Raw genomic sequence first — 12,456 nt, 5'->3', positions numbered from 1 at the left:
TTAAGCTGATTGGTTGATATATGTGTGACGTTTCACTCTCATGACTTGTGACTGGTTGATCTACCAACTATCCTAGGAAAAATACTCGCAAGATGCCCCCAATGCTCCAAAAAAGGGATAATCTACCTGTGTGTGCATGTCTGGTTAGTTTTCAAGCAATGTTTCAGAGCGCTTTTAAAAGTAAAATAGATGCCACAGTTCCTGACCTGGGTTGGCAGTGTGTTCCATGATTGAGAGCCTCTGATGGACAGCATCATTTGACCAAATTTTAGTGGTAGGAGAAACCAGAGTACATACTAACTCCTCACATAAAGGTCCCGTCCATGTGAGAATCGAACTCGAACCTTCTCGCTGTGAAGCACCAGCGCTAACCGATGTACCACCGTGTTTGTAAATTTGTGTAAACTGGCGTACATTTTGTGTGTGTGGTTTCTACTATTTGCACATGCTTTGGAAGTTAGCCGCATTTTTCCCGAATAGGTCCTGTTTCAGAATTTGTTGCGTGCCCTTCAAACGTCCTCCACATCCGTGAGGCTGCTCGGGCTAGATCTGAGCGGCGCAGTGCTGAGCCCCCTCTCTCCTAATAACGCCGAGTGAGTGGTGTGAGATGAGATGTGCTGCAGCCACCGGCCCCCGTGGCCTCCCCGGGGCCTCCCCTTCACACTGTCACGCCAGCAGAGCAGCAGACACAGACTGATCCATGTGTTGTCACTGCAGAGTAATGACTGGGACGGTGGACAGGGTACATTATATTGTCGTGCACCAAGTGCTTTTAAAGAACCAGTCCAACCACCACAACATAGAGAATATATTATTGTATTTAAACATACTTTATTATATCTCACAGCTTCATAGAGCGTTTCCGGTAATGAACATCTTCCGTTCTCCGTCACCCATCTACCCACTACTGAGTCATGTTTAATCCCGCGCGGAGGCCAAACTCCCGAATGTGGTGCAAGTTTCGTGAAATTTATAAGTTGGGTTTCAACTCCAGTAAAACCCAACACCATTGAATCCCTCTTAAAGTGTCTGCACGAAGTAAAAGAAGTTATTGTTTTTAACAACAGCAAATCTGCAAATGACCCACATGAGGTTCTCTGCCAGAAACCTTGGGGTAGTTGGAGACAAGACCTTCAAATTTGACAAACAAATCAATTCTGTGATAAAAGCCAACTAAGCTTCCAGCTTAGAATTCTAAGTAAAGTGAAAGCTTGTCTTCCACACAGCGATTTTGAGCGAGTTATTCATATGTTTATATCGTCGCATCTTGACTATTGTAACTCGCTCTATTGTGGGCTGGATAAATCCTCATTCAACCGCCTACAAGTCCAGAAGACAAGGCGGCAGGAACATATCACCCCTGTGCTGGCCTCCCTCCATTGGCTGCCTGTCAGCTATAGAATTGACTTTAAGATCTTGATGCTTGTGTTTAAATGTCTTCATGGATCTGCTCCTGAGTATCTCTCTGAGCTTTTGGCTGTTTATGCCCCAATCAGATCAGTAAGGTCTGCGAACCAGCTGCCTTTGAACGTGCCCAGATCCTATTTAAAGACGCGAGGAGATCGGGCGTTTAGTGTGGCTGCTCCCAAACTCTGGAACAAAATGCCAGAGCTGCTCCAACCATAGAAACCTTTAAGACTGCCCTTAAAACACATCTGTTTGCGTTGGCGTTCAATTCAAGCTGAGCTGCATTATGACTCTATTGTGTGTGTTTCTCTTGTTGTTTTGTACTGTAATTTATATATCGTGTACCTGTATGTGAAGCACGTTGGGCACCTAGTGTTGTTGTAAACGTGCCATACAAATAAAGCTGACATTGACATTCAATTCCCCTCACTGCAATGAAGAATTCAGAAAGCAGCACACACTGGAAACAAAACAATCTACGCACAAAAGGATGTACCAGCACCGGAAGTAGAGCAGCAGTGAACCACAGTCAGATGTAGATATTCATCTTAAAGCCACGAATCAGACTTTTGATGAGGTCTACATTTTAGCCAAGGCTTTCTGGGAAAACCTTGGTACATTAAAACATTGGATTGAGCTAGATTTATGTGTGAGATTAACAAGTGTGTAAACTATCAATATGTGAGGCCATGGCCACAAATAATTTACCAGCTTCGTGTCCAAGTCTGATCAAATGAGCAAAATGAAACCTCGACTTTGAAAACCTGTGCTACAGTGGAAAATTCCCGCGTGACATTGAGGGCACACAAACTGCGACTCAGTTCCCGTGCTCGCAGTTATGCAAGTCTTTAAAATGACCTCTAAGAATTCTGAATCGTTTCTTCAATATCTCTTTGCAAAGAAAAGGTCTCGGCCAGTTAATTAAAGGAGAACAGTATTAATCCATCGGGATGTGTGGCAGCGCCCTCTGACTCTGACCTCTGCAGTGAGCTTCCTCAGGTTGTCCTTCAGCGGAGAAGACTGTATAATTAAATGTACAGGAGCAGAGTCATGTTTCATTTGGTTATTAGAAAAACCTTTAAAGGTCTCACATCGTCAAGGTTTAATGTAAAATGCCAAAGGCACCTCAAGCACCTCACCTGGCATTTCAAGTTTTCAACTGTATTACGGAACATTACAGGTTGTTTGTTGGACACATGGACAAACTCAGCATTACACTGCTCTTAATGTACAATGCCATTTCTTGTCAGAGGTTGTCAAAAACCTAATGCATGACCTCATATGTGACCCATCACGAGAACACAGGACACAACTCGGTTTTGAGGCATTTTGAGCAGGACATAGCATAGTCACTTGTGTTTTCGCAGAGACATGGCAACGGTCAGGGTTGGGATTTGAAGCTAGTTTCGTATGCTAATAATTTTAATGTCAGAGTAAATCATAGACCAAACTCACCCTTTCTGATGCTTATTTTATGAGGTTTGTGTCGAGTAGGACTTTGAAGTTTTGCGGAAATTTCAACCTGAAGAGACTCACGAAGACAAATTGCGTTAGAAAGGTTTTATTGGACATGAAATGCGATCGGGCCTCGGACCCCGGCGGAAGATTGCATTGTCGATATGGTATGCATGGCATCGATGGATGATGGCCAGAATGTTCCGCGGAGCCCGGACACTGGTGGTGGTAAAGATCCGGGGTGGCCGGTCAACCCGATGAGCAGGCCTGAGGAGAGGCCAGGCGGAGGAGGGGCGGAGGAGGGTTGCAGCGCGGCTGGGAAATGGTCGAGTGATTGACCGGCAGGCTTAAGAGGGGGACCCTGGCTGATGAATGGCTGAAGCAGGGAGAAGCAGCTGCGATGATTGGCTGACGGGAAGGTGTGGCTTGACCTGGGGCCTTGGTTGGATGATTAGTAAAGGTTGCCGTTGATGAGGCGATGAATGAAGGCTGCAAGTACGGGAATTGTGAGACATGATTGTAGTGGAGGCAATGAAATGGGCAAGTGAAGGTAGAGCTATTTTTACCATGTTACAATGTTGGTCCCTGATGAAGAACACACCTGGAGTGGAAGCAAGGCCTAGGGGAAACTTTTTGTAAGCTGTTTTAGATCAAAGTAGCAGCATTTTCTAACCAAAGTGTAAGACAGCGATTTGCTTGATATTATGATGAAATACCATCAGCAAATGGAAGAGAGCGATTTGAGATCTTAAGAGACAGACTCAATGAATCTTTAACGAACTGTTACTACATTTGTGCCAGACCCAAACCTCGATGAAAGGAAACCTTGTTCGTACAGTAATCATTCGCCACGCCATAACCGAAAACTCTCCCTCTGAACGCCCGGACAGATCGTTGCCGCGGTCACGGACAGCTCCTCAGTATTGGATTATTCGTTCCAGCTGCTTGTGTTTTTTTCCGACGCCATTCAATCCCGGCCTTAACAACTCACTTACTCCGTCACACCTGTGCTCCTCTGCACTGCTGAGCATATGTTAACAGCAATACGCTCCCGCTCCCTCGACCCAATACCAGCTCATCACACTTCACAGGAGGCAAACGCCGGGTTTTAAAGTAGCTCCATGATGTCGATCGTCTGGTTTTAGTCCGGGGGGGGGGGGGGGGGGTAGAGATATCCATTTGAAACTTTTGCCGAAGGTTACTGACATGAGTATGAGGAAAAAAATTGATTCAAAGCTCAAGATATCAGGGAAGAAATAAGATATGTGAAATAGAATGAAAGTTCAAGAGTGTTTTCCTCCGTAGGCGCTACTGTAGAAGCACATACAGAGGAAAACAGTATTGCGTTTTTGTAATCTAAAGCACTATAGGCTGAAGATCGCCCCAGTGGACTTTTGAGTTTGGTGTCTTCTACAAAGAAGTGTTGCAAAGGAGGGTGAGGGCTTTAGAGCGGTATGTTGTGTATTTGAGAATAGAGGCTGCAAAATGTGGTCAAAAGTTCAAGGACAAAAACCAAAGGCACGACAACTCTCATAGAATAATGAATAAAGAAAATATATATATATTTTTACTATGACATCAAAGTGCATATGACACAAGCTAAAACATCCATCCATCCATCCATTTTCTTCCGCTTTATCCGGGTCCGGGTCGTGGGGGCAGCAGTCTCAGCAGAGATGCCCAGACTTCCCGATCCACGCACACCTCCTCCAGCTGTTCTGGGGGGACCCCGAGGCGACACCAGGCCAGCTCGGAGACATAGTCCTACCAGTGTGTCCTGTGTGTCCTGGGCCTTCCACGAGGCCTTGTCCCAAAAGGATATACTTGGAGCACCACTGTGATGCCCTAGCCACCTCAGCTGGCTCCTTTCGACGTGAAGGAGCAGCGACTCTACTCCGAGCTCCTCCCGGGTACCTGAGCTCCTCACCCGATCTCGAAGGGTGCACCCAGCCACCCTGCGAAGGAAACTCATTTCGGCCGCTTGTATCCGCTGCTAATGCTAAAACATAGTTAACACAATTATATTGAAGATTTTGCTCAAATTTTTACCCAGCTTTCTTTAGTTTGGCCATTTTTGTGATGGTTATAGTTTCACCTCCTTATTAGACACTGAGTGACATAGGAAGTGACATAGATAGAGGCAAAAAAAATTTAAACTGTTGCCGTGCCGACCATGTTAAGTCAATGGGAAATGAGTCAAACTGCTCTGAACTTTATCTACAGTATGACACTTCCTGTCAGTAGCTGAAATAAAATTAGAATTATTACTTAGAACAGCTGTTATCCATCTAAATAAGTCGATATAAGTCATATTTTCAAAAGCATAAAAACCTGTTGTATGCACTTTAAGACTAAATGTTGAGAGAGACATCTATAGTACAAACCGAAAATTGACCACTGCAACAGGCAAACGGGTTTTTCAATTGAATATTTTTTTATCCAAAGTATTTGGTGATTAACTAGTTTCTAATCCAATTTATTCAGCTTTAAACCGTTTCCAAAGTAGTAACTAGTTTGCTACCAGATAAATCCCCACTGAAATAAATAGATACAGAACTTTAACATTCCGATTTTGTTTCCAAAATATGTGTGGCGTTGTTTATTTTAATAGACTTTACAAACTGCCTTATTCTCAAATGACAACATTGCGAGATAGAAAGCCGTTCAATGCATCATATTCTTCTATTCATGTCCGGAACCTGCAGCTAAAATCAATGTGGGAATAAAAACTCTAAATCAAATTGGATACATTTCAAAGACAAAATAATTTCTCCCAAAATCCTCTCTGAGAAGAAAACCAACAAATAAAGAAAAGTAATTTAAACCTAGCTCTGCCCGTAGTTCCAATTTGATTCCAACTATACTGTATTATTTTTAGGTTCATTTAGGTCACGATCTACAACAAAAGGCTACTATCTTCAAATGTACTTGTTATCTCCTTGTGCCTGTAAAACCCAGATAATGTCTTCTGTACGTCTATTCCTCCCCTCATTAGGCCCGGCAGCGCACGATAGAATCCCTATCCCGCTAAATGGCTGCAGACACTACGTATACGTCCGGCCCTTCCACTGCCAAAGCGCTTTAGCCGTGTTTAGGTCAGCCGTCCCCTAATGCCGCCCGCAGACATGTTCACACATTGTCACTAACAGTCGATTAAACGCTCGTCCGGGAGTCTCCGAGGAGCCGTGGTTAGCGCTGCGGCCCGGACAGCTCGCATTTATCGATTTTTCTTTTTTTTTTTCACAGCCGCTTCGAGCTACACGTCCGCCTCAGATCTCCACATTAAAGGGTGTCAGGTTAATATAGTCCCCTTTCAAGTGCTACAGTCCTAGTTTAGACCTGATTTAGTCCTGGTTAAGTCCGGTGTCACGGGTGCAATTCTGCGGATAAAAACTGACGAATTAGCTCATAGCACAACACTGGATTAGAATTACCAAGGGACCTCGGTAAAACTTACTCCTGGACCTTGGTGATCTGTATGGACCTTCACACTGGATAAGTAACTCACCTTTACGGACCTTTTTCCTGGAATGACAGATAGATAATGACACTGTATGTTGACAACGATCCTTTCATTAATTCGTGTTGCTAGCGCTATAGCTATCTAGGCTAGGTTTGTTGTAGCCAAAGAAGTTTCTTACCGCACGCCATGACGAACGACACCCGAGCCATGTCTCTGGGACTTTTCTTTTCTTTCTCGTCTTTCTCTTTTATCCATTTGCTCCGATGCAGCCTCCTTGATGTAAACTTTTTCACCAAACACACCCAGACTTTACCCCAGAGCATCCATGTAACTTGGTTTGTCTAATGTTGCCAATACAACAAGATCGCGTTTCACGGTCACGTAGGTAACACCGTAGTTTGCTTTCTCATTTCGAACAGCATATGGGTTTTTGCGACAACCGTATTTGGCAGTTTGTCACGGTACAAGACGTTAGCTTTGTGTTGGGGCTGCTTTTAGCTGCAGCGGTGAAAGTTAGCGGCAACACACGATGGGTTGCAAATTGAGCTAAGGCTTTTTTTTACCACATTGCAGTGCTCTCTCTTGTGTTTTGAGTAATTCCGTATTCTCTGGCGGCCTGATTGTCGCTGTGAGCAAGTATGTTTGGGAGGCATGGAGGCTAACCCTAGGCTATTCAGGAACTTGTCACTGCTAAATCCTTGTGAGGGATTATGGAAGGAGGAAACTAATGACTTGGACGAAATGTACAGTCCTAGCTTAATTAATTTGGCTTGTTTACTGAGGATTCATTTAGAAATTGGAAGCATTTCCTTGATTCCTCCACTGCATGTTTTTTGATTATAGTGTGTTTTCTAGTCGGTCAGTTTCCCACTTTTGTCTGTAGACATTTGTAAAAAAAAAAAAAAAAAAAAAAGTAGTAATATTTGTAGTAAGTAGTAAAATATAAATTGTGTTATTATCAATTATTAGTGTGTCGCAAACCCGGAAGTAGCGCTGAGCACCCTTAGCAACACAGACTTCTATTATAGAAGCTAGCCGTTGTTTTAAGCATTCTAGAAGCTAGCCATTGTTGTTAGCATTCTAGAATCAAGCCGTTGTTGTAAGCTAGCCGTTGTTGTAAGCATTCTAGAAGCTAGCCGTTGTAGGCATTCTAGATGCTAGCCATTGTTGTTGGCATTCTAGAAGCTAGCCGTTGTTGTAAGCATTCGAGAAGCTAGCCGTTGTTGTTAGCATTCTAGAACCTAGCTGCTGTTGTAAGCATTCTAGATGCTAGCCATTGTTGCTAGCATTCTAGAAGCTAGCCGTTGTTTAGCCGTTGTTGTGAGCATTCTAGAAGCTGGCCGTTGTAAGCATTCTAGAAGCTAGCCGTTGTTGTTAGCATTCGAGAAGCTAGCCGTTGTTGTAAGCATTCTAGAAGCTAGCTGCTGTTGTAAGCATTATAGAAGCTAGCCGTTGTTAGCATTCTAGAAGCAAGGCGTTGTTTAGCCGTTGTTGTGTGCATTCTAGAAGCTAGCCATTGTTGTTAGCATTCTAGAAGCAAGCCGTTGTTGTAAGCTAGCCATTGTTGTAAACATTCTAGAAGCTAGCCGTTGTAAGCATTCTAGATGCTAGCCATTGTTGCTAGCATTCTAGAAGCTAGCCGTTGTTTAGCCGTTGTTGTGAGCATTCTAGAAGCTGGCCGTTATAAGCATTCTAGAAGCTAGCCGTTGTTGTAAGCATTACCGAAGCCTGAAATGTGAGAAATTGTATTCTATATAACATATCCCTGTGAAGATTTGTGATGTTAGTTATGCAATCAGGAACTTTGACCCCCACAAAAACAGTTCAATCTTTTAGAAACTCTGTCCGTTGTGGATTTTAATTTTGATAAAGCATTAGAACATACAGTATTATGCATATTAGTGGCTTGTAAACCACTTTTGTAATTCCAGTGAATGCGGGTATGGAAAATGCTTTATGGGTAAGGACTCCTACACAAGAGTAAACACCAGATACAAGCCACATTTTTATCTAACGACATGCTAACACACAGATAGCGCCGCAACAAACAATGGTTTATAGATTGTAAAAATGTGGAAGACACTTCTGGGTTCTGTCAATTACGCAAGATAATCGTAGGAAAGCAGATTGGAGCGTATCATCAGTAGAAGAAGAAACGACCAAATGAAACAGGATAAGTGAAACCTTTAAAATGAAGCAAAATTCTACTCCAGTTAGGTTTTTAACGAAATGTCGCGTATCAAACTATAATCGCAACACTTGTACGACTAACTTTAGCGTCCTTTAGCTCGCTTGACTTTCAGAATTGACTCAAAGCGCCCTTAGCCGAGCAGGTTAGTTAAACGTCGCGCCGTCGTTGCTTCGTCCACGGCAGACACCCTCCATCAGCGTAATTGGGCTGGGAACAAAGGCCCGCGTCCTCTGTAGAGCCACTCGTCGGCGGGCTTCCCGAACCCGCCGTTCTCTTCTCAGGTGTCTAATAAGGCAATTACGGCAACAGGCTGGGCTAGCCGATCAATCACCGTTAAGGAGCGCTTTGACAAAGTTGCCGGACGTCGGGGACCGGCCAACCTTCGCTACCGTATTCCGACATCAATCATTTTCACGGGGATATCATCTCCGTCTAAGCAAATCAATTTCCACCGCGCTTCAGGTCGATGTGGCACCAACCTGAATGATAGGTGCGCCTTATGTATACCAGCGCGAGACCTCATTTACATGCTGTCTGCTGGTGTTATTAATGATAGTGTCAGGGGAACAGATGAATAGACATCGTTCCAAAGGACTCACAGCCTGTAAAACATGTTCATAGAGTCAGGGGCCAGTCTTGGGAAGTAGGTGCAGAAATACGAAGCGTTTGGTTTGGCTTCTTTTGGATTGGATTGGATTGGTTGGCCATTGACTATAGACGCGGAAGCAACAAACTTCATATTGTTCGTAATTGTGAAAAATGGTCCATTCAACAGTGGGAGAGATTGGCTAGGGTTTACAGTTTTCTGGATTTGACTCACCTATTTTGCGTGTATTGACCCCACCAGCACAGGAAGAATGCGCAAACTTCAAGGCCACCAGCCGTTTCATCGGGCTTTCTTGATGACACTGAAAATATCGGTGTTCTTCACCCTTTTTCACCGACGCATTGGGGCTTGGTTATGTTCGTAAGCTTTAAGGAATGGCTAGATTAGGCTTGAGTATACACACTTCTCCTCCGGTGGAACAAGAATCTTCTACAGGGTATTGGATTTAAAGCAGTACTAAGTAACGTGTTTACCTTAATAAATACTTTTCGTAGTCCCTGTGGGGTTAGTACAAGTGTCTATGGGATGATTGGAGGGTCTTTCATCTCCTCCTGGTGTCCCTGGCCAGAAAACCATGTTTGCAAATTGACTGCCACCGGACCGAAGCAACCAATACACAATAGAATCACGAAGAAGAAGCTAACAGGCTAACGGCAAAGCTAACTGTGGGCTAACGTCACTTTAAACAGTATTTACAGCCAAGTTTGAGTGAAAAAAAATATTTCCATTGTATAATTGGATGTACAATATCCCTCTCTCCCTTCGCCTTTTCTGTCAGCGTAGTATTTACTCTCCAAGACAATTAATAAGTCAAAAAATCGTAACTTGCTACGACACCTGCAGTGGTGCTAATGGCCTCTAGGGGCAAGAGTTACTTAGTACTGCTTTAAGCGGCAGGTTGACAGGACAATGGTGAATCGTGCGGTAATCATCTTCCAACAGCTCAGATGCAAAAACCTGACAGCAGTTTGTAAAGACCTTGCCAAACAATTGTCATTTTTAGATGAAAACGTACCACCCACCACGCGTGCCACATATTGTCCAGTGTATTCAAGTTGCTTTAGATATTAACATTTGGCGTGTTCTGGCTGGGAAGGCTAATATCTTGTGTACTTTGCTGAGCACGCAGCAGATTTGAAAGCCCGGCGCGTCCACATTTGACGCTGAAGGCCGTCTGCCGAGTCAGTACATCACAATGCGGATCAGTGACCACACAACGGCTCTCTTTTTATTTGGCCGCGGGGCGATAACGGGATTGGATAACGCATGTCAAACTCACGCTCGCTCCACAGTGCTCGATGTAAAACCGCTTAGCTGCTGTTGGGACAGTGAGATCCGACACACAATCTCTGTCCATTGTCCGGCAAAACCCAGCACCAGTGCCATACTGATGAGTCGTAATCGGGCAGGCCATGAATATGATGAGATCAAATTTTTATGGTTATTGCCTCAGTGACCCCCGTATGCTGCTGTCGTATTCAAATTACTGACGATGTGTGGTGTGCATCCCAACTACTGTAGTTTCAAAACAGCACTGACGTTTGTGCATAATAATGACACATTAGGTTGCTTTAAAGATATACTATTTATGTTTGGATCCTTTCTTTTGATTCTTAAAGGAACAGGCCACCGTTTTTCCATACTGAGATATGTTCATACCTGAGATTAGATGAGTTGATACGTACCTGTCTGGTCTTTGTGTGTGCCCGTGGAAGAGCGTGGTAGCTTCCAACTTCACCTCCGTTTGGAGCTATAGGAATATGCTGGGAGAGGCAAAATGCTATAAACATCTTTGGTCGTTGTGCGTGACTGAGGGCACGCACCAAGACCAGACAGGTACATATCAACTCGTCTAAGCTCAGGTAAGAATATATCCCAGTATGTAAAAATGGTGCCCTGTTCCTTTAAGCCCACCCTCTTGAAAACAGTGAGCAACAGATCTGAATGGGCGACCCAACACCTCTTTCCAATTTGACAAACTATTCTCTTAAAGGAACAGACCACCATTTGTCCATACTGTGATATGTTCTTACCTGAGCTTAGACGAGTTGATGCGTACCTGTCTGGTCTTTGTGCCCGTGGAAGAGCGTGGTAGCTTCCAACTTCACTCCGTTTGGAGCTATAGGAATGCATTGGGAGAGGCCAAATGCTAGCATCGTTGGTCTCATTGCGTGACTGAGGGCACGCACCAAGACCAGACAGGTACGCATCAACTCGTCTAAGCTCAGGCAAGAACATATCTCAGTATGGAAAAACGGTGAACTATTCCTTTAAAATGCCATCTCTTCTTTGCATCTCTTTCAACCCAGTTTTTGGATCTCTTTCCTCCGCAGTGCCGGGTGCACCCTGTGAACGTTTGGGAATCATAGGGCATTTGAAAGCTTAGAACCCCCAGACATCCTTCCAATTAATTTCACCCTCATCTCTTTTCTTTCCGCCTTAACCGGAGAAAAGCCAGATTGACATTACCGTGCTAATAACATCCACACAGTAATATCAATCTGGAACGATGCCCTATTTAAAGTGAAAACAACAAAGCGCCAAAGCAATTATATATTTACTTGTAATTGTGTTTGAAAGTCTGTAGCGGAATACCTTGTGGTGTTTTTTTTCCTGTTTTTGCTGTGTTGTTTAATTAGCGCAGATAACAGTAGGTGTTGTTGTTGGCAAATGTAAAACCCGCCTTTCTGGATGGAGTTTTACGAGATGGAACATTCAGATCATGTGTCAATAAGTTGGGATCACTGACACAACAACATTCTAAACAGTCTAAAATTGAGGCGGTTTGTCAGATGAGTATTCCATGGTGGTAGCTATAGTAACGTCAAAATATCTTTGTGACCATGGACTGTTCCAGTAATGACAAAGCCCAATGTTTTCTCTATGTGTGTTTGGATTTTTAGTACCCGAAGGATCTGGCAACCTCAAACGTGGGTTCATTCTGCTTGATTCTTGGATTGCTGACTCTAGTATAAAAGCAAATATCACTTTTACATCACTGAAATGTTTTTTTTGTACTTGAGGATAAATCATCATTAGAACTTACCCGTAAAACTAATACTTGCTTTGGACTTTCATCTGGGGAATATTTCAAATAAAAAAAAAAAGTGGATGAGGCTATGTGGAGTTTTCCAGCCTGCAGTGAGATCTCAATCTGCAGAGTCTATAAATAGCTGGCAGCACACTTTAAATGCGTTACCACGGCTGCATGTGGATAGCAGCGGTTGTCATAGATGAGCGCTGTAATGATGGCCGACACATACATACACAGTCATACTCGATATTGACATAGAGAGAGCGCCGTTTCCCCTCGCCGCGCCACATAAAAGGCCC

The 12,456-nt window shown here is 43.8% G+C and overlaps 1 protein-coding gene across 1 annotated transcript in view; it reads left to right on the top strand.

Moving 5' to 3' along the window:
• grin2ab (glutamate receptor, ionotropic, N-methyl D-aspartate 2A, b) overlaps positions 1-12,456 on the top strand; it is a 409,906-nt gene that overhangs the window by 136,193 nt on the left and 261,257 nt on the right. The gene's annotated exons all lie outside the window — the stretch shown is intronic.

The sequence above is a fragment of the Gobius niger genome (genome assembly GCF_951799975.1).
Source record: "Gobius niger genome assembly, chromosome: 3".
NCBI classification, from domain to species: Eukaryota; Metazoa; Chordata; class Actinopteri; order Gobiiformes; family Gobiidae; genus Gobius; species Gobius niger.
The sequence above is the reverse complement of the archived record's forward strand: the minus strand, read 5'-3'. Positions and strand labels throughout refer to the sequence as shown.